Genomic DNA, 23195 nt, shown 5'->3' on the forward strand with positions numbered 1-23195 from the left:
AAGACGGAAGAATGATGTGGTTTTGCATGCGAGACTCTCAAACTTGCTTAATAAAATGCTGCGTCAAAAGACGATTTTAACGGAATTTGGTAATTTGCATATTTCTTTGAAATAAAAGGATATTTTGACAAAAAAAATATCCAGTAGTTTTTGTCATACCCTAGCCTATCTACCATAAGAATATGAGCGAAATCGACTTTTCGACCCTTGCCGCGAAATTAAGAATTTGTCTGATTTTTACAGGCAGGCACTCTTTTAAAATATAAAAAGCTGCCTTTGTAATCATTGATTTTACAAGATTGACTTAAAGTTGAGATCCTTTTCTTGAAAAAGAATATAGTTTTTCTGCTGTATATTACTCGTTCTTCGTAACTTTATTTAGAAGATAACTTTTCTGCAATCAGGCGTTGCTTCTCTCTTTGCGATCGTAAAGGGGGGAGACCATGCACCATGAGGGTGGGGGGGGGGGGGAGAGGGCTAAACTACTCCTGATCTTGGGTTACCTGATGTCCAACGTTGAGCGCGAGCTTATAAACGCCTCTCCCCGCTATCCTTTGATTAACACTCCTTGATGTACACTCATGTTAAAATCGCTCCAATTTAATATCATTTCTCGCTTCAATGATCTGTGGACTCGTTAGCTTTAAGTTCAGGCTATTGTAGTTTCTCTTTATTCCACTCGATCATTTGTTTGTCGTGCAGGATGGATCGAGAGAATAAACTGATTAGTAAATACTCTTTTTCTTTGGCCATCGTAGCTTGATAAGAAATAACACGCATACTGCGGTGATAAACATGGCAATAAAACGGATGTTAAAAAACAAAGTTCATTTACTCGACGTTTCGTATGTTTCAACATACATCTTCAGAGGTGACCGTTAGGAACAGAAGTAACAACTAAATTACAATTTAAAATAAGTTACTAATAACCGCGCGGCCATGGGCCGAGCGCGGTTCATGGTTTACCCGTGGTTTTTTGTTTTTTTTTCGATTTGTAGGCGACCAGACCCAAGCTTCCACTCGGCCAAATTTTGAGTCACGCAACCTGTGATGTTTACTCGCCAAAAGCTGTTGGAACATTAATAAATCTCATCTCCGATACTGACTTTCGCGGGGAAAAAATTAAAAACCTAGCGCTCGTCAAAAATTATATTTTTTCAGCAGAAATTTCGCTCGGAACGTATACGTATTTATATTCGTTTGAATCTTCGATGAAATGACCTTTTCCGGATATTTTTTCCTTCGGGGTCAACAAAAACCTCCGGTTACAAAATCACGCCGAACCCACACGTTGCAAAAAAATCTCTTCAAAACCCTGATTTCGAAGCGATATATCACTTAACCGTTAATAGCTACCACACATCGGCAGGCGGTAAATCTATTCCTTAACAATCCAGCTTTATCGTGTTAAAATTTCAGCGAAATCGAACAAAACCAGAATTAATTGGAAGTTTCTTGTGACCTCACTCCCCAGACTTGACCTAACAAAGGAAGCCACGGTCGCCCATAGCAACCGGAAAACACGAACATAACAAAGCCGACGTTTCGGCCAAAAAACTCCAGAATTATCGCCTGAGAGCTTAAACGTAAATGGGAACATCTTTTTCGAACTTTTTTCAACTGATTTAGACGAAAGACTGGCCTCGGCGGACTACAAAAATGACCAAGAGAAAAAACAGAACAAGACAGCAGAACAAGCCGATAATATTTCATCGCGTGGCTTTCGGCACGAAAACGAAAATACAGCTTACTTCTGGATAAATTCAGCCTTAGAAGCCAGCAACTGGTCCCAAATTACTTTCTGTATCCTTACAAATGTCCTGATTTCCATCTCCGAAAGATTTTGCCCCAATTTTGAGCAAATAAACATTTCGCCGAGGGCGACCGCCATTACGGCGGCTTGCATACTTAATTAGCTAACTTAACAAAATTCTGCCGAGGGGGGGATATGACAAATTTGGTTAGAATCGAAAGTAACGCCAATTTTCTGTCACGTTTTCAATCTGTGGTCACTGGAGTGACCAAAATCGATACATCGGTCGGGATAGGTTTTTTTTTTATATGAATTGTGTGACTACTTTGCTAGCCCTTTACTCGTGGAAAACACCAATTAAATTTAATCATGACTTTTAAGAAAGAAAGGTGTTGTTAATAGTGTTATTATTGTGTCGTTCATATCGTTCATGCCCATACATATCCCGAAGAAAGTTCTAGATTAAGACCATTACGTCATCGGAGATTTGTCAAAGGCTACCACTGATGGTGTAATAATACAGTTTGTGTTGATCAAGTGATGTGATGTCTACAGTAAGAAAAGAATCATCAATGACTGCTTTGGAATGTCCACTGCGTTCCGACGGTAGTGCTAAGCGAACAGTTAAATTTTAAAAGCGCGGTTATAAGATCTAACAGATCTCCTTGTTAACAATTGCCATGACAGAAGCTAAGAAAAATATTTGCATATAAACAATGCAAACTAATAAAGATAAAGCTTTTCGCTGCCTACATTATCATTTAGGGTGGGTTTTAATTCCCTTATTAGCAGAGTATGTTTTATCTTGCAATGTGTATCTGTCCGACCTTTTGCTAAGATATCAAAGTTGGTCCCCGGCATTCGAAGTTGTGACCAGTTGACGTGGTCTGCAATAGCAGAAGCATGACAGCTACTCGTGATCGATTTAAAATGTTCAGTTTTTCTGTCATGCAATCTACGTTTTGTTTTTCCAATGTAGAAATCCTGGCAGTCCCAACAACTAGCCTTATACACAACTTTTGACAGTTGGGAACGGCTGATCCCATCATATCTTTGTAGGGAGATAAAGACTTGATGCGATAAGCGCTTTGGAAAATAGCTCTAAGATTAATGCAGCCATAAAATTTATTAATGCAGGTCTTCAGTTGTTTGGTTACAATTTTGCTTTGTACCCCTAAATAAGGTAGAACTAAGATTATTTCCAATAACTTCCTGAGTTCATTCAAACAAGAGCGCAAAAGAGAAGGTGACGAACAGATGCGGAAACAACGAAAAGTGAGAGTTCGGATGAGGTTTACTTTGTATTTCCTAGTTTGCGTGTCTTATCAAACTTATTAGTGTTTATTTAGGAGAGTCTGTGGGCTAAACTGATAGCTCGAGTCAGTGAGAATTGGTCAATTTTTTAACTGTCAGCTGAGAAGTGACTCTTTTTCCTGAGCTGAAAAATGGGCTGTCATTTTAACTGACAGCTGAGAGATCGCTACATGTATTTTACTTTAACCGGCCGCGGATCATCGCAAATCTAACTGGTTCAATGTTAGAGCGTGAACATTAAGCTACAGGAATTAAAGCAATTTGGCGGCGGGTGAGCTATTTTGAGATTCTATTGGGCTAAGTAAAATTATGATAATCACATACATTTAAAAAGTGGGATAAAATTAAGATTTTATAGGGCAAAAATATTAACAACTATTTTCAGAAGGAAGTGCACGGTGAACAAAGTAGATCACAGATGATCAAATTTGATTTTGTGACAGAATGTCAGGAAATCAAAATTGCTGCTCTGGTCTGAACTGTGGAATTTTTTTTTTTTAATATTTTATCCTTCGTTTCTTCTTTACCCTTGCTTTCTCATAAGTTCAAATCTTTTTGGAATTTTTTCATCAATGTTCAAGATAATGCTGCAAACTCACTGAAGTACGTAATAAAACACGATATACAATGTATCAGCTGGAGAGCTCTCACTTGAATTGAACAATCCCAATCCAATCAAAACGAATTATTTCAGATGTTCACTAACTAGATGGCATTTTGCATAGACTACAAGTAGTCCCTCTTTCGCTTAGTCTGTCAAGCAACGGTAAATTAACCTCGAAGAGAAAACGCTCGCGCAAAAACCTAGGGGCTTTGTCGGTAGTCACTCCATTCGCGCTCTTCTCGCCCCAAGTTTTCACGCGGGCGTACTTTCCTTCTTTCGTGCCACGCCCGGGCAGGATGGACTGAGCGAGAGAGAGACTACTCGTAGTCTACATTTTGCAACTGTTTACTGCATAGAAGATATTGATAAAAAGGCCATTCACGATATGCGATCACAGATTAGAACTGAACACTCTGCAAAAGAGTGTGTTAGAAGCCCTTCTCCTATGAGAAGTGACCCAAGCATATATTTGTATATTAGTCACATTTTAAAAATGCATGTACGAGTTTGTATGGAATTTAGAACTGATATTTTCTGCTAATAAATAATCTCGCAATCACGAAATAAAGTTCGTCCAACAGTAACTGGTGTTGCGTTCCATCGTTACGCTGCTTTCTAAGAAATTTGAGTGCTTTTTAGTCGATACATCCTCACGCGTATTATAGATGAGCAAGGTTGGCAGGTGGGGGGCTCCAGCGTTAGATTCACCTCGGAAATTGCTCGAATCTTGGCACCAAAACGGTTACTGTACCACTGCCATTTTTTCGTATTTCCTCGTTTCTGTGAAATAAAAGTACACATACCTTGTTTCTTTATGGAATTACTAGGTCCACTAAAGCAAATATCAATTTGAAATTGCCGGCATTTCTACGTGAAACATGTTACGGATCACACAAGCGCGGCACTGGGTAACAAAGTGAAAGACATTCGACAGGGAAGTGTAGCTCATTTTCACACCTCCCATTCGGCCACACCGACCACCCCACGAAGAAAAAATGTCCCGCTCCTTTGTCTCTGATTGCACAAGTATATGAAAAACTGATGCTCGAAGAAATATGTTGATAAGACGATACCACAAGAATCACACGACAGTCGAAGAATTGACTGAATTCAAAAAATATTAACAGGCCAATTTTGAAATATTATAATTCTAACGTGGCTCCCAGGCTTACGGGAACAAAACGTAACTAAGAAATCAAATAAAGATTAAGGTACTAATAAACATTTTTTTTTTGTTTAATTTCTCTAAACCTCGACGCCATGCTAGAGCTTTAATGGTATCGAAATTTACCCTTAAATCAATATTTTTTTGTTTCGCTTTTTTACCTCTGCAACTAGGCTGTTCTCTATACGGAGGTATTTAGGCTTTTTCGATCTTTTGGAATAAATCGGCGCAACGTCTGAACAAACACTGTCACAAACGGAAGCCAAACAACGCAAGTCTGTAATAACTGACAGAATCCCAAACAGTTTAAAGCCAGGGTCAGAAAAGTGAAGGGTAATTAATTATAGTTGTGCAACTATATCTCTTGATACACTTGTTTAATCAACCTGAAATTTTCCCTGATTATACAAGTCGGCGTCCTTCTTTGCCTTAACTATTATTTCAAATATATCTGATCACGTGACGTGTTACGTGATCATTTTGTTACTTTTTTTTTAGATCGGCGAATTGGTGGCGAATTTTACTTGTACTGATCAATAAATGAGCGTTTTTTATGAAAATTACATTGCTACGTTGGAATTGTAGCTAATTTTCGTCCTTAATTTCTTCCTTGCCGGGAATATAAAGGATCAAAAGTCCAATTTTCTGAAAAAAAAAAACAAAAAAAAACAAAAAAAAGATAACCTTTAGCCCTATAAATTTTTTCTGCGAAACCTGGAACGGTCATTCCAAACGTGCGAAGATTAAAACAATTGACCTGCATCTAAAACGCTTTTCAACTCTTTTTTGTTGGATGATCTTTCTAAAAACCGAAATTACAATTACCAGTAAAACTCCTTGACCTAGGCCTAAAATGGCTTGAGATATATCCGGTAAAAAGCAATTTCCCTACAAAATTTAGTTTCATTTCCGTTTCTCCTTGCGGGGCTTTACTTTTCCACGTGAGTGGCCAGTATTTCATGTACGCCTTGCGGACCTATCAGTTACTGTTTAAATTGCTTACAACCCACCCATCCCAACTTTGTCTCGCATCACATCAATAGCAGACCATTTGGCAAGTTACCCAAACTCGTGATCCCAGTATCACGTAACCAGCTGAAGCAGTTTGTATTCCACTAACCTTGTGGAATTACGGATTGATATCGCCGAAATCATGGCTGTTCAAAAGCAAAGCATGCCTCCATTTGCTTCTATTATTTCTATTCTCTCCATTGTGTTTTACTGCGCCGGCTTTTTAAGAGTTGAACTGGAACTATATGAGCAAAAGGAAAGAATAAACGCTCTTGAAAGCATTGCGGAGGACAAGTCGCCGACAAACGAAGCAGACATGAAGATAAGCAAGAATGCTCCTGGTAAGTTTGATACAAGCTAGAGTTGATAAGTTAGGTTAAAATAAAGAAATACAGTTATCAGAAACAAACCTTGTTTAAATTACATATACTGTGTTCTAAGTCTGTGATTGAAAACACAAATCACAAATAAAGGTGTTCCTACATGTCCGTTTGTTCATGTCTGAACTGAAGGTTAGCAGGTCAAGTTTTCTTTAATCCACCGCAGACAATTTCAAATGAAAATAATGATTATGTTTCAAACGGATTTTTCTTCAGTTAAGACGAACACAATGATAAGGAACAACTCCCTTCACTTTTTCAGTTTGATCAAACATGGCACCACCGATGGGGTAATTTTTTTGACAGTTTTTGCATCAGGAAATGAGCGAAGAATAAGTTGACTATTGAACCTCCGATTACTTTTTTTTTAGTCTCGATTGAAGAAGACGTCAAGTATTTCCGTTTCAGTCATTTCGTGAAGCTAGTAATGAAAACTTTATGCTCGCCTGCGGCGATAATGGCAGCACGGACACTAAAAACTCGTTAACTTTAACACAAAATTAAGATCGTTATAAATGCTTTGCATATTGTAGTCTTTACGTCCTTTCCTTTCAACTATATTTTTTTTCTTCCCAAAAGGTTCTTCCCCTAACCTCAACAGACGCTGCCGTCAACTTGACTCAACTGAGAACTCGACAGAAGCTAAACACACAGCAGAAGCGATGCTGAAAATCAACAAACTTTTATCAGAAGGGAGAGTCCATCTCTGTCAGTCGAAGGGTGTCACGTGCTCGTCTGGTCCCCCAGGACCTCCCGGTCTACCTGGACCCAGAGGACAGAAAGGAGTCCGGGGACGAACAGGAGAGAAAGGAAAGACTGGAAACAAAGGAGATCAAGGTATTATGGGATCGCCAGGAAAGAGCGGCAAGCAAGGCATTACGGGACCTATAGGACCACAGGGAGAGACTGGAAACAAAGGCGAGAAAGGAGACATGGGACCCACAGGCATGCCGGGAACTAAAGGCGAACCCGGTGAATCGATATCATCTCCTGCTGTTGTTGTTTCTCCTGTGACGTTGACAGTGAACGAGGGTGGAACAGCCTCGTTTCGGTGTTGAGCCAGTGGCAATCCTGAGCCTACAGTAACGTGGAGTAAGCTGGACAGCCAGTCACAAATCACTCAGTCAGCGGTTTCACGTGGAAAGCTGGAGTTAAAGAAGGTGACCGGAAGTGACTTAGGCGTGTATCAGTGTTCAGCAACAAACATCCTGGGGAATTCACAGGGAGTGGTGCGATTAACAGTAAATGGTGAGTTTCTGATTATTTTGAATGCTGACATTAGCTATCCAGTGAAACGCGTGGCCTCACTACGCAGGTTTTCCAGACAACGTTTGTCGTTCTTGAAGCACGCAAAGTTCGCTTTTTAATTAGCAGGAGCCAAAACACCCTCTGTTTCTTTACAGTTAAATTGAGACGAATGCAGCGTTGACTTTTCTATGGAACTAGCTACAATTTTCAGTTGCTTTAAAAGTTTGATAAACATTTACGTCGATTTCGACATTTCAGACCTGTTTAGCCATTTTCTGGTACGATGAACTTAAAAAGTCATCGTAAACAGATAAAGGTGAACAAAGAAGCGTTTCAAGGTGAATGCATCTTAGTTCACTCCAACAAACACTACACTCAGAGAAATAAGGTTGTATCTCGAGGGTTTGCTTGGTGATGTTGGATTCTCAGTTATCAGTTATAATTTAAACCACTTCTCGGCTAACAGTTAAAATTCAAGTTATTTTTCAGCTTTCAGTTAATCTTAGCAAATTTCAATTAATAGGGCTTTGAAGGTCTGTCTGTCAAGGGATTTGAAGTTTGGACCAGCCCCTTCACCCCAAGGCAAGTGGGAGGGGAAGACACAGCTTGAATCCTTTGAGCTGATAGCTTAGCGACTTGACTACATGGGGAGGGGGGATGGCATTGGTCCCCGCCCCCTCCCAGGGACTCAGGCACTGGCTAAACTGGTAGACAAAAAAAAAAAAAAGAGAAAAAAAGAAAGAAAGAAATACGGCCAAACATTGGTGGCAGAGAAAACAGAGCCTATCTTTCTTAGAGTAGTAGCGTCTACAGGGTAGCCTGTGTTATCATGTAAGATAGGATGGACAGAAAACGGGTTCCCTTCTGGGAGAACAAATAACTCGAATCATACGATGGTACCATCATGGAGAGATCTGGACCTATCGCAAATTGTTTCCACAGACCTTTCTGCGAATGAATATATGATAGATCATACATTTTAACTGTGGAGAAAGGTGTAAAGACATGAATGATCATTGCAGTTGTGTGCACAACTTGAGCAGCTGTAAAAGTAAAGCCTGAAAATTAAATGAGGCTTGAACGAGATTCGAACACACGACCTCTGCGATACCGGTGAAGTTCTCTTGCAACTGAACTATCAAGCCAACTACAGTTTAAGTCAACCACAGTTTAAATGCTTAAACTTCTAATGAAATTTCCCTTTACACCTGCTTCTAAGCAAGGGCTAGCCGAACAGGGTCAAGCAGAATCCGATTATTTCTCAGAACTTTCGAGTGACTTCGAACTAGCTGTTTGGAGACGAATACAGTCGAACCTGTATGTAACTCCTTCTATCAGCACTTGGACGCCCAACGAGCCATGTACGGCTACTTAATGGTCGTGCTCTTTGTATCACTTGTGACGTCATCAATCCAAATGTCACCAGATATTCTCGATAAGCAAATGGTAGAGCTAGGGTAGATCTATCCGTACAACAGTTGATTTTGGATATCGACGGCATTCTGACGTAGCAAATTGAAAAATAACGTCATCAGTTTTGGTGCAAAAATGGTGGTAAAGTGGCCAATTATACCGATAATTGATCAAGGTCCCATTTCCAGGCATTGCCCATAATTAACACCCAACGTCTTTTTAGGTCGGTCAGAAAGAATATGGAACGCAAAAGGTAGCGAAAGTAAAAGGGCCGAGAAAATGGAAAGGAAACGGACAATAAAAAAATTCGGAACGTTCAATTGCTAAACAACAACAACAACAACTACAAACAACAGCAAGTCCAAATTTTGGCTTATGCGCATGCATCAAATTAAAATATTCTACAATTTTGCACCTTATCTTGGAGAAATCTATCTGTTTGGTAAAAAAAAAATAGCTTTTTAACTAAGGCCCATTTAGCGCCATGGCCCCAAAAGACTGATTGAACGGTTAAAAACGGCATATTTTGGTGTACATTTGGTAGTCAAAGGATTAAAATGTCTCTTTTTTTGAAAAGAGACATTTTAGTTGCGAGAATGTTGTGTATTATCTTATATTGAAACATTGTTATTTTAACGTCACACTTGATCTGGAAAGGTAATTCGTACACTTTTTGGACGGTTTCCGGGGTGAAACCATGTTTTAAGATTTTAGTTTCAGCAGTAGGTGCTACGAAGAATTTCTTCAACAGCAAGTTGTACACATATTTGGTGGAAATGATGTCTTCTTTTTCTTCACTTTCTGGGCATCGCGAAGGAGGATTTTCAGATACTAACCTCCAAGAAGTTGAGATAGCATTAATAAGACGGAAGTTTCTAACGGACAGGAATTTACCGTCCTCTTGAAGGAGATCCTATTATATTTTGGTCAAACCAATTACCTTAACATTTCTCAGCTATAAGTTAAGGTGGTCGAACGCAGTTTTCGCGCGCGCTTTTGCTGATGCAATTCAGCGCGCGCACAAGGTTTGCAAAAAACAAACATGCCGTCAATAGAGCGATCATTTTATTTACTCAGCACCACGCACTATCTGTGCTATTTTCTCTATAATTGAACGCAGTGTATTAATGGCTTTAGTCTTTTATTACAAAGATATGTTAGAAAAGATAACGATGCAAAGAACCCAGCAGTTCTCAGCTTTTTCTTTGTTACCGAAAGAACCCAGCTAAATGCAGCGCATGCGTAGTAAGTCAAAAAATTGCGATTGAATGAAAAATTGCACTCTCGGAAATATGCCTATTTCTCGAGAACCACTCATTAGAATTTCACGAAATTTGGCACGAAAATACGTTAGGAAATAAGTAACTGCAGTATTGAAAATAATTGAACTTTAACAAAGTAAATTCTAGATATATATTCCAGTGAACCTTCGACAAGGATAATTAAAGATCTCTCTGTTAAATTATTAGAAAAATGGTGTTAACTTGTGAGAATCGTTACAAGCTTGTTGCATGCTAATTATAAAGAAAATCTAATGACTAGATTTTCTACAAATAAACAAAACCAATTTAAAAGGCCTGTTTATATTTATTCATGTTGCCATGGCAACGGCACATACGTTAACTTGTTAACTTGCTTGCTGCCATTTTTGGCGACCGAGGTATCAAGGGTTTTAGAGAAACAGGTGAATGAAACACAGGTATCAAAAGCTGTGTTCAGCTCCCTTAAAAATTACCAAAACTCAGCTAACAGTCATCCCCATGCAGACCCTCATTTCAGTAGTCTCTTACTCCTTATGGCTTGTTGTGCAATCTTTTAATCCTGCGTCATGAGCCATAAAGACCCTGCATAGAAGGTTATCATTTTAGCTTTTTGCCCTGAAAAAGGAAAAAAAAATTGAGATCAAGAGATCTAAATAAGACTAGCTTAATGATATTTACTTGGTTGCAGTTCATCCTCAAGTTTCTCTTCAACCGGGACCTCAGTTCGTCACCGTAGGAAGTGACGTCACTCTACCAACCTGTCACGTGACCGGATACCCGGCACCAGTGGTTACCTGGAGGAAGTTGTTTGGTCAGTTACCCCAGGGGAGGGCGCACTATAACAACAGTGTCTTAAAAATTTCCGATGCCCGTAAAAGTGACTCTGGCACATACTTCTGTTCAGCAGTCAACCTGTTAGGAAATGTTGAAAGAAAAACTCAGCTAGTTGTGGTTTCCCTTCCTGTGTTTACCGTTAAGCCTCCTGGAAAGGTATTTGCTGGTACTGGCAACACTCTGACGTTGAACTGTAGCGCTACTGGTGATCCACGACCAGTCATCAGCTGGAAAAGACAAGGAGAAGGACTGCCCGCGGGGAGGAGTCACAGGAGGAACGATGCGCTTATCATTAGAGATCTCAGAGAAGACGATGCTGGGAACTATATTTGTGTGGCTACAAGCTCAGGAGTCTTTCATATTGAGGCAATAAGTTATGTTGAAGTTAAAGCAAGAGGTAAGTAGTTTTATATGAGCAAAGCTATGCTAAAATACTAGCCTTCTTCTACAAAAACAATACTAATCAACTTTAGTCCATAGTCTTAATAAAGGTTGCTCATGAACTGCGTTGGAGGCTGTAAAAAGGCGTTCTAATATGCGTATATCTCAGATAGTTAATTTACAGGGATCTTTATTAGTAGGGCTGCAGCTTTAGGAGTGTTTCATATCGAGAATATAAGTAACGTTAAAGTGATTGAAGGAAAAGGTACAGGTAATGTGCGGACGGAATTATTAAACTTGTGAGAAAGAAATTTAATTTCCTGAAGTTCGACATCTTTTATCGATCAACAAAAACTGACATGATCAGCTAAACCAGCTTGTTTCAGTTTGTTTCTTTATTTGTGAGTTTGTTTTTAATTTTCCTGTGAACAAAAAAGCGTGGGTGAGCGGTTGGACTAGAAATCGATATGTCACAGTTTTAATCCTCTAGTCCAACCACCATTACTTTATAGAGTTTTAAGGAGCAGTCCTAAAATATTCAACTCCCAAGCTTTAGAGGGTAAAAAGCAGTTTATACTTATACACAGTTTATGTCTTATTTGAAACGTTCTTTTAATGATTGAAAGTTTTTACTAGCGAGAAACATGTTTTCATCCCATGTTGAGTGAGAAGTGAAATAAGAAAGAAATACGGATTTGAAAAACTTGTAGACATGGTCTGTATTGGGAGACTATATTTGTCAGGTCATGAAGGAGAATAAGGCCTGTCAGTCACAAGTCACTGTGACAAACAAATAACACTTTTATACTGTGACAAAAAACTGTTCAGAAATGCAGCTTGCAATGTACTCTATAACCATAAGTTCTCACGACTGAATCTCTCTTCAACGAAAAATCTTGGAAAGTGAACGCTTTCGTTTGGAGAGAACCAGAGCAAATATTTGAAAGAGCCCTTACAAGTTTGCTTGTTTGTTTGTTTGCTTCTTGTTTTCGCTTTTTTGGTGGTTTTTTTTTTTGGTCGCGAGCGCACATCCACCACCTAAATACAGTGTTGTAAGACCACAATCAATATTGTAACAGAGGTTTTCCTTCAGTAACTGAGTCCAATATTCCTGTTAGTTTCTCTCCTCCGCAAAGACACTAACCGGTCCACAAGTCTAATGATATCCATCGCAGGAGCGTATTGATCCGCATGTGTGGTGTACAAAGAAGGCGGCATCTTTCGGGTATTTCTCTAAAAAATCAGCCAAAAAAAGCTATCAAGAAGAAAAGCCGAATTGACAACAAACTAAGAAATTAAAACACAAGTGTTAGCGCTAGCGATTAAAGCAAAGCGGTTCGATCCGAGACAGAAGTTGACTTTCTAATATGACGCATCGTCCGCCTTAACAGTTTCTTTATTCAATGGATTTTAGTACTTTGTTAACCATTAAACTACGAAGTGAGAATGTTATAATAACAAAGACCGCAAACCATTCATTTTGAAGGCTCAAGAAGACGCATCTCAGCTACAATGGTCTGCGTGCCAATCAACCCTGTTCTTAGGGCTCTTTCCTAAGGGAAAAGTTCTGAAAACGAGTTTGTACTCCGTTCTACAGCATCTGGCGATTAGGAGAACCGCGAGAGAGGAGCTATCCCTTTAATGCGCGGCTTCTTTTTTAATAAGGTCTCTGACTCCTATCATGCGCATAAGTGTCTTAGTTTTATAGTTGCTAAAATCAGGACATACTCAAATGTACACCAAACGAAATATTCTTGTTCTTCGGCCATTTCAATTTCAGAAGGAAAAGAAAACAAACAGTGGTTACAAACAATACCAATAGACAGCGTATGGTCTAAATAAAGTTATAAATTTAAAAATATAAAATTCTCACTACTACTGGAAAGTCCGACATGCGTGTAAAGTTAAAGAAACGCTACTGATCAGTGACTTAAAATCCTTACTTAATGAAAACCTTCCCGATGAGAAGCTGTTTCTTTGTAACTATCAATTTTGTTATTATTTTTTAAGATTGTCACCAGTGCCTCGGTTTATTTTTAAATTTATAATTCTTTGTGAAAGTTATCACCGTCATTTTTGAGGATGTATGTTGTAACATACCAAACGTCAAGTTAATACAGTTAAGTTTTTTTAGACCATGCGTTGTCTATTTGTAATGTTTGTAACCACTGTTTGTTGCCTTTTCCTTGCTATACCAGATGGAATTAATATTTAAACTGTCCTGGAAAGTTTCTCATATGTAAAATTACTTAGCCTTCTCCATGCGTTCAGTTAGTTGCGGCGTAGCGCAAAAAACAGCGCGCGAAAATAAATAAATAAATAAATAAATAAATAAATAAACAAAAGAAGCGCGCTGTTTTTCACGCTGCGCCCCAGCTAAATAAACGCCTGGAAAAGGCTAAAATTTACCCCCAAAACTGAAATTATAAAGACGCCATTTTCTTTTTCAGATTGTACTGATCTCCTAAAATCCAGTTTCGCTTTCTATGGTGGTTTTTATTTTCTCGAAAGTTGGACTTCTTAAATCAAGCGAGTAGTACGAAAATGATGGGCGAGTCGTACGGCAAGTCTTGTGCGCTGTATTGGTATGCCGAAAAAAAAAAAGCATTTCATTGACATTCAATTCCCTGAAATTGTTTTGGTAGTGCTTAAGTGAGCTGGTAAGGATGACTGAACTCAGCTTGAAAGTGTGCTTCGGCTTTTTTGAAATGCGTTGCCATAACTACATAAGGGGCTACCTAACTTGAAATTAGACCCGTTCACATCTAAAGTACTTAAGGTCTACTTACTCCACTAGTATATGGTATTTTCCCTCCTCTGCTACAATCCCAGGCAGAATATTACCGGATATTACGCGCATATACCGTTTGACATGTCTGGGACGTGTCTGGTATTCAGTCCGGAGAAAAGATCATTGTAAAAATAATTGTCAGAATCATTATTTTCAGTAAAAGAAGCTTTGGTTATTCCTTATTGTAATTTTTCTTCTGTTTTAAAAACATCAGTGTCTTTTTAGGAACAGAGTTATTCGATATTACAAATAGGTCAGCTCTTAACAAACTTGCGAAATTCCTTCCTATTACAGTTTCTGTAATATAATACTAGCTTTTAAGACTGCCTGCCTGTAAAAATTAGACAAATTCTTAATTTCGCGGCAAGGGTCGAAAATTCGATTTCGCTCATATTCCTATGGTAGATAGGCTAGGACATGACAAAAACTACTGGATAGTTTTTTTAGGCAAAATATCCTTTTATTTCAAAGAAATATGCAAATTACCAAATTCCGTTAAAATCGTCATTTGACGCACCATTTTATTAAATAAGTTTGAGAGCCTCGCATGCAAAACCACATCATTCTTCCGTCTTTAAAACACTCATATTTTTGTGCAATGTTTAATTGTGTACTGGGTTTATTTTAGGGAATGTTGCGGTTTTTGTTGGGTGCAAAATAATTAAATTTCGAAGACATGTATTTCATTCACGTAAAAGTACTTCGTAAAAATAATTGATTTTCACCATGTGCGAAACCTTCAAATGGATTAACCTTCTGGTGGTTGAATGGCAGAAGGATGGTCTACAGATTCCTGTAAAAATTTCTTTGGCCAAATGATTGTGAGCGACGCGAGAGCTTTTCAAAGTACGTTAAAAATGCAGATATTTGACTATCCGTCGTCAAATTTCAATTTACGGGTTAGACATATGTTTTAGCACGCGCCACACGTCTTGAGCTATATTAAGCTGAAATAGACACAGAGCTGATAATTTCGAAATGTTGTAACCTTATTTGTTGTAAAAGGCAGGTCCAAAAGCCGATTTGACATGTTTCTGTCACCATTCGTCGCACATAAAGGAGAAGTTTGCTTTTGTTTACACAACGTCCGATGCACATCGCCAACTGTCAACTTACTTAATGGTCGAATACCATGAATCTATGACCCTCTTTCGACACATATGATCACTACTGCATCTAAGTCAAAAACGGCTAAGTGATTTGTAGATAGTTGCTTCCTTTGTACTACACCAAAATATTACGTTTGATGATCGTTTGATCTATTGCTGCTTGAATCCTCCCTTGCAGCGGTTTCTTGTTTGTTCGTCACGCAATGCTGTCATCCCATTTTAGGGGGTAGGGGTAGGACAATTTCTATCCTAATACGTAAGGCTCCGTAAGGCTTCGAACCACAGGGAGCACACAATCTTGTTGAGTAGGAAGAGATTAAATTAAGCAATGAAAAGAATGAATAGTTAACCACTGCCCGTGTTGTCATCTTTTACTAGACAACCGCTACCTACACGCCCTGCGTAAATACTGTAACGCTAAACTCGTACCTAGGTCTTTTCGCGCTGTGCAATTATTTTTGGTTTACATGGGTTTACATGTAATACAGTGGGCTACCCTCGGGAAATTGGAGGTGGCCGCTTAATAGGGGTTGGCCGCGTCATAGAGATTGGTGTACCTTGAATATTTTTTCACCATCAGCTTATAAATTTCTTAGTGAAAGTGTAGTCAATTCAAGACAATCATTATAGACGTCATCCTCGGAGACCCAGGGGCAGTTATTGGGAGCGGGGAAAAGTCTAAGCGGGTGAGAGAAAAGTTCAGGCGAAGACCCGTCTAGACATTTTTCCCGCGCCCACTAACTGCCCCTGGGTCTCCGAGAATGACGTCTGATTGCCTTGAATTGACTCCATGTTTACTAACAAATTTATAACCCGATGGTGAAAAAATATTCAAGGTACACCAACCTCTATCGAGCGGCCAACCCCTATTAAGCAGCCACCTCCTATTTCCCCGAGGGAGAGTAATGCTGCGGCACATTCTGTTGATAGTGACATATTTAATGCCGTGATTCATCTGTCTGCGCGTTTCAAGACTTAAATTAACTGTTATTTCTCAAGGTAGTGTCAAATCGTGGTGTCACTTAAAATCTGTCCTTGTATGCATCAACTTCATGCATGATGACGCATCGATGGCGAGGTGTGACAAAGGATCGAGACAAAAAAGCACATTGTTATCTGAAGTATGTTTGGACATAAAACGATACACATCAGCCTCCCCTTTACCAGATCGCGAAAATCGAAAGATGTGGAAATTGTAGGAGCAGAAATCTAACTTATAAATTCTGTACTGGTACGCATTAAATATCTCTAGAACTTAACAGACTGTGTCGAGAACGTGTTCATCGCGATGTGTGAAAATGCTCACGCTTTAGCTTAAATTCATGTTTCGATATATGAAATCAGCGTGTTGCACGGTTTTCGTTTGTTTTAATTATTCTACAGGCTTTAGTAACGACGATTCCTCTTCATTTAAGAATTCGACGAAGGAGGCGAGACTGCTGAGAAATGGACATACTAAGATTAAGATGTCACAATTAATCGTCCAGATTTACAAACTTTCACATACCGCATAGCAAGAGTTGTAAAAGTCAAGTACGATCTCCTTCACATCGCTTTACAGGTAAATCAGAGCAAACTTTCTCAGTGGAATCCACGCGAAAAAGGACGACGGCTCGACGAGTATGACATCCTCTTGTTGTTCGAGGCGCAATGCACTCCGGTAAAAGTGGCGCAGTGCAGTCTGGTTAACTGCAATGCATTCTGGTAAAAAGTGATGAATTCGAGAATTCGTACCCCCTTCTATATATTCTTCTTAAATCCTGATTATGTTGCTGCTCGCTCGCTACGCTCGCTCCGCAGCAATAAGTTGACAGTTGGCGATGTACACCGGACGTTGTGTAAACAAAAGCAAACTTCTCCTTTATGTGCGACGAATGGTGACAGAGACATGTCAAATCGGCTTTTGGACCTGCCTTTTACAACAAATAAGGTTACAACATTTCGAAATTATCAACTCTGTGTCTATTTCAGCTTAATATAGCTCAAGACATGTGGCGCGTGCTAAAATATATGTCTAACCCGTTAATTGAAATTTGACGACGGATAGTCAAATATCTGCATTTTTAACGTACTTTGAAAAGCTCTCGCGTCGCTCACAATCATTTGGCCAAAGAAATTTTTACAGGAATCTGTAAACCATCCTTCTGCAATTCAACCACCAGAAGGTTAATCCATTTGAAGGTTTCGCACATGGTGAAAATCAATTATTTTTACGAAGTACTTTTACGTGAATGAAATACAAACCGCAACATTCCCTAAAATCAACCCAATACACAATTAAACATTGTACAAAAATATTTGAGTGTTTTAAGGACGGAAGAATGATGTGGTTTTGCATGCGAGGCTCTCAAACTTAATTAATAAAATGGTACGTCAAATGACGATTTTAACGGAATTTGGTAATTTGCATATTTCTTTTAAAAGAAAGGATATTTTGCCAAAAAAAAACTATCCAGTAGTTTTTGTCATGTCCTAGCCTATCTACCATAGGAATATGAGAGAAATCGAATTTTCGACCCTTGCCAAGTTATTTCCCATATTTATGGACAGGGACTCTTAAAGAAGACATTCAATAAGGGAGGGAGGAAAAATAAATTCCTTCCTATCACTACCTGCAAAGATAACTGACTAGAATTTTTATATAGAGTTAGGTTACACTAAAAAGTTGAAATTAATGCGTAAGTTTCTCCTTTTTGTCAGATTGTTCGGATCTACTAAAATCTGGCTATACTCAAAGTGGATTGTACTTTGTCAACCCAGACGGTAGAGGACAATTTACTGTCTACCGTGACATGCGCACTGACGGTGGAGGCTGGACCGTCTTTCAGAGAAGACAAGATGGCTCGGTAGACTTCTATCGGGGATGGAACGACTACAAAGCAGGCTTTGGTCAGCTGACTGCTGAGTTCTGGTTCGGAAACGACAAGATCCACCGACTGACAGCCTCTAGACCGAGCTCTCTACGAGTGGAGCTGGAGGACTGGAACGGAGCTAAAGTGTACGCCAAATATGGCAAGTTTAACATTGGTGATGAGCAGGCGCAGTATCGACTTGAAGTGGGTTCATATTCAGGTACAGCAGGAGATTCGTTAGCAAGGCATAATAACAGAGCGTTTAGTACAAAAGACAGAGATAATGACAGATGGAGCAGCAACAACTGTGCTGTACGCTATATAGGCGCCTGGTGGTACAACGCTTGCCACTCCTCCAATCTAAACGGACAATACCTGGGAGATAAACGTGATGGCCGAGGAGCCTGGTGGTTCCACTTCAGAGGTGGTCTTTCCCTCAAATTCACTGAAATGAAACTGAGGCCGTCATCGTAGAGAGAATACCAGTAACAGGTTTAATCCTGTTAGTAACGTAAATACCAGCTCTTCGCTCATCACAGTTTACAATAATTGATCGACCACAAACAATAACTAGTAGTTGTTGCATTAACTTAAGTGACGTTCATTAGGAATTCTTATAACGATTAAAATATTTTCCTTTTACAATCACTGATTTTAAGCCAGAAACTATAATTTTCCCAGCAGTTGTCGTAGCAAATGATTTTCTAGTAATAGCCATGGTAACGTGTCACAGTTTTCAATAATTAGTCGATTTAATCAGTGAAATCAGGAGCATACTCGATTATGGCTCCTGGTAAAATTTATGCAATGCTTGCTATTTTACATTTAAAGAGAGAGGTTTCCTTGCCACGATTGAAAAAGCTGGCTGTGTTTCGTTACGTTTTACGCTTCCGGGTGAACTGCCATCGCGTGTCCACAAACCAAGCTGAATTATTAGGAAGAGTTTTAGCATGAAACCAATAGGGTACAATGATATCGCTAATGCCCTCAATAAGAAGCCTGTGCTGTCCAGAGTTCTTTACATTAGGTACGTGGCCAAAACCTACGGTCCAACATGTATTTATGGTTCAAACAGACTTCAAACCTTTTACTCCAGGATTTTCAAGGACAATTCAGCAATTTTTACAAACTGAGTTCCCTCAGAATAACAAGTGAAATTTGTTCAGGCGGAGGGAAATAAAATACAGAATGTTCAAAAAATCATGGAATGTAAGATTACTTACATTGTTACAGTCATCACATTCAACTTTTTAAGACTAAAATGTTTACTTAACTAAGACTGCATATAAATAAAGTATTATTGTTCCCTTCTCCATGTTAACCTCGCTAGTTTATCCCGGCTGTAGTCTCAAGGCATTCAAAGACTGCCGGTAAAAATTCAAGGACTTTTGATGAGAAAACCTTTTCGTTTTTAATCTCGGCTAAAAATATCCTAAGGCCAGGGCCAAGCACATCCTTTTTCAAGTAAACATATGGTGCTAGGATGATCTTCCCTCTACGATCTTCCACGCGCTAGTATTTTTCTCCTTACATGTAAACATCCTCCATCCGCTCGTCTGTAGCCGAAGCAACCTAAGTCTGAACGCCCAGAAGCTTAACTGGCCGTTGAGAGAGGTTATTTTGGCAGCTGGGACGCGTTTAAGTGGCCGTTGCTTTTGTGGAGAGGTGGCTGTTGTAGAGAGATTAAAATAAGACTGGACGTATGGACTGTCAGCTGGGACCAAAGGAAGTGGCCGTTGTAGAAAGGTGGCCGTAAGTGGAGGTTCAACTGTATGCTATGCGTATAATCCCAAGTCAAACCCTAAATGATTTTCTCCTTTCCCCACTCCCTACCCATTTGTGTTTGCGCTAATCTAATTTCCCGCGGTTTTTGTTTTTCCGCGCGCTCGACCATCCAACGAGAAAGTACAGTTGACCTACACCTCTCTATATTAACCTCTATTGTGATTCGTTCTAATTGATCCGCGACAGTAAACGAGCTGTGAACAAACACACTATGAAAATGTAATTTTTTGGGGATGTGATCTCTTAATAACGTGAAAATAAAGATCCAAAAGTTAATAAAGAATACCCAACCCAAAACGCAATAGCTATTCAACAACAGTTTTCGCTACACCAGGAAGGAAAGGGTTTGCATAATAGCTCCGACTCCTTTTGACACTCTGTTTAGCTTTGGTTCGTAATTACCTAACAGCAGAAATTTCAATTTTTCATGAATCGTGAAGGGCATGGCCTTCAATTGAGGAGCATGTAACAGATAGTGCAAGGGTCGAGTTGTGAATGACAGTCTAAAACGAAGACCCACTTGTCTAAAACGAAGACCCACCGGTCTAAAACGAGGACCCACCGGTCTAAAACGAAGACCCACCGGTCTAAAACGAAGACCCACAGGTCTAAAACGAAGACCCACCGGTCTAAAACGAAGACCCACCGGTCTAAAACGAAGATCCACCGGTCTAAAACGAAGACCCACCGGTCTAAAACGAAGACCCACTGGTCTAAAACGAAGATCCACCGGTCTAAAACGAAGACCCACCGGTCTAAAACGAAGACCCACCGGTCTAAAACGAAGACCCACCGGTCTAAAACGAAGACCCACCGGTCTAAAACGAAGATCCACCGGTCTAAAACGAAGACCCACCGGTCTAAAACGAAGACCCACTGGTCTAAAACGAAGACCCACTGGTCTAAAACGAAGACCCACTGGTCTAAAACGAATTGAAGACCCACCAGTCTAAAATCTTTTTTTCTTCAGGGAAAGACTATACACTAAGCACTAAGCACAGTGCCTTGCACGAATATCATATTTATCTTCGTCCAGCTTTTCTTCAGAGACTGCCGTGGCTTTACTTTGAGAAAGCTATACGTTTTCCTAGAGACATTCTTATGTTTTTTTGCATCAATTTGATCGAGTGCATTCAAAGGAGAAACAACAATTACTACGGGATGAACTTGCGCTGCTCGACGTCCACAGTTGAAATATGACTGACTTTCCATAAATCAGTGGGTAAGACGGCAACACTGAAACTCACGGCCACTAAATTGCCTCGAGACAGACTTGCTTAACCTTTAGGTAAAGGTTGGAGACAGACTTGCTTAACCTTTAGGTAAACGTCGGAATAGATATTATTCGAAATTTCAGCCTGAAAGCTAAGTATTGATAAACGCCGCGGCTAATGGCAGTCGCAGCGCGATACTTTAAATTCGACAAAGCTCAACGCGACAAATTGCTGATTACAGAGGACCTCTCCCTGATGTTCTGAATTGTCAAAGTGGCATGTGACCAGACCCAACCAGGGTAATTTGTGATACGTGTAATTTGTTAAAAACGTGGCACTTTAAATAAATAAATTTTAAAAAAATTCTGATTACAGAGGACCCCTCCCTGATGTTCTCAATTGTCAAAGTGGCACGTGACCAGATCCAATCAGGGTCTCTCCTCGCTCGCTCCAGGGGGCAGTAAGATGAGAGACCCTGGGAACAAGGTTGTGGCCAGTCAGTGTCGGATATCAATAGTATCCCTGCATCTATTTTTTGAAATTCTTCCGGGGGAAAGAATCCCAGCAAATATAATGAAAATATGACGGGCGGATTCCGCACGAGAAAGTCGATTCACTGGCAATGCAAACTATGTAAACGTATCTGTATGACCTCGGAATGCTAGTGTCGATAAGTTGCTGGCAATTTTAGTAGCACGCAAAGGGAAAAAGCGCGAGGAGGAAGTCTTAACAACAAAGAGGGATGGCGCACAATTCTTTTATGAACAATAGTTACAGTGGGTGACAATTTTATAAGTAATTGGGTGGCTCCAAACAATCTGGCTCCAAAACAAAAAAAAAAATGGCGGGAATGGCGCTGGTTGGTTGGTTTTACTTTTACCGTGACGATCTGAAAACGAAGAACAAAACTTAGGAGACAAAGAAGTTTCTCTCTGTTTTACATAACCCCTCGGGTGAGCTCGTTTAAAGCTGAGTAACTCTAGAAAAGGACTAAAGGTATGTTTTAATTGTATCATTTTTAATTGGTCAACGCTTTGAATGGTTTAAATCTTACTCATATAATTTTTGCCCATTCTATATACGTTTTCAAAAGTCTTGCAACCCAAGCAGTTATTTTGGATGAAGGATAATATTGCCTAGTTAAACCGTTAACTTTTTTGTAGCAATAGTAACGAAACATTATGGACACTAAATTTATGAAGGACATCTCTAACCCTGTTAATTTTGTGTCCAGTACACATAACACATTCCTTATTAAGTCTCCAACAATGACTTTGCTAGTCCCTAAAAATATTCTAATTTTCAAATTGTCGCTAACACTTAACAAGAAAAACAAACGCGATTCAACCATGCCTGTCGTAGGCAGTGTTACTGCCTAACTTTACTCTAGGGAGAGGTCTAATCGTGCGGTGTGAAGCCTTTTTTCAGATCTTTTCTGGTCACAACCTCTGTTGACATAGAACTATTTACCACAGCTACCCTACTTCATGTAATGTTTTTTTTGTATGTGTGTCAACAGGAACTCAACTAAGGATAGAAAACAATAACAACCCTTCTGATACGCCAGAAGAAGATTTTAAAGCTTTCGTGTGAGAGTCGCTGGTGCGTTCTAACATCAACTATTGTAAAATCCTATTAGTTTTTGTATTTACTCTTTCCTCCCTGTCCTCTCTTTTATTAAGTTTCGTTTTTATCCTGAACTAAAAGTAATTGGAGCATATAATTTGTCTAACTCATGTAGCTTGCCTTTCACTATTTCTTCTCACTGTAATTGTAATAAACTGTTGTATTTCAAGATGAAGTGGAGAAATAGAAAAAAGAAAACAACACAACTAGAAATACAAAGTTTTCTCGTCACTTTGCACTGATGAAGTGTTATCACTTGAAACTCCAGCTTCACAAACTCGCCAAGACGGTTAATTTAATGATGACAAATAATCTAAGTGTCTTAAAAATTCATCTCTTTAGTAACTAGAATATATTGCGGTGGGTTTGCGAACTCAGTGCGAGAACTTAGGTTAAAGAGTAAGCGGACTCTTTGTATGCTGCAGGCGGCTAAGATTATATTCCAATCATATA

General features: G+C 39.4%; 1 protein-coding gene and 1 pseudogene across 2 annotated transcripts in view; one reads left to right on the plus strand and one right to left on the minus strand.

Annotated features, from left to right (window-relative positions):
• LOC110058618 (ATP-dependent RNA helicase DDX42-like) overlaps positions 1–23195 on the minus strand; it is a 96896-nt gene that overhangs the window by 43856 nt on the left and 29845 nt on the right. The window lies entirely within an intron of this gene.
• Positions 5834–19432, plus strand: LOC149115776 (uncharacterized; annotated as a pseudogene). The gene is made up of 4 exons (XR_016206122.1): positions 5834–6188; positions 6807–7475; positions 10839–11381; positions 17966–19432. The product of XR_016206122.1 is annotated as an uncharacterized LOC149115776 (transcript).

This window comes from Orbicella faveolata, unplaced genomic scaffold, assembly GCF_042242905.1.
Source record: "Orbicella faveolata isolate gen_17 unplaced genomic scaffold, um_ofav_v1 contig_13, whole genome shotgun sequence".
NCBI lineage: Eukaryota > Metazoa > Cnidaria > Anthozoa > Scleractinia > Merulinidae > Orbicella > Orbicella faveolata.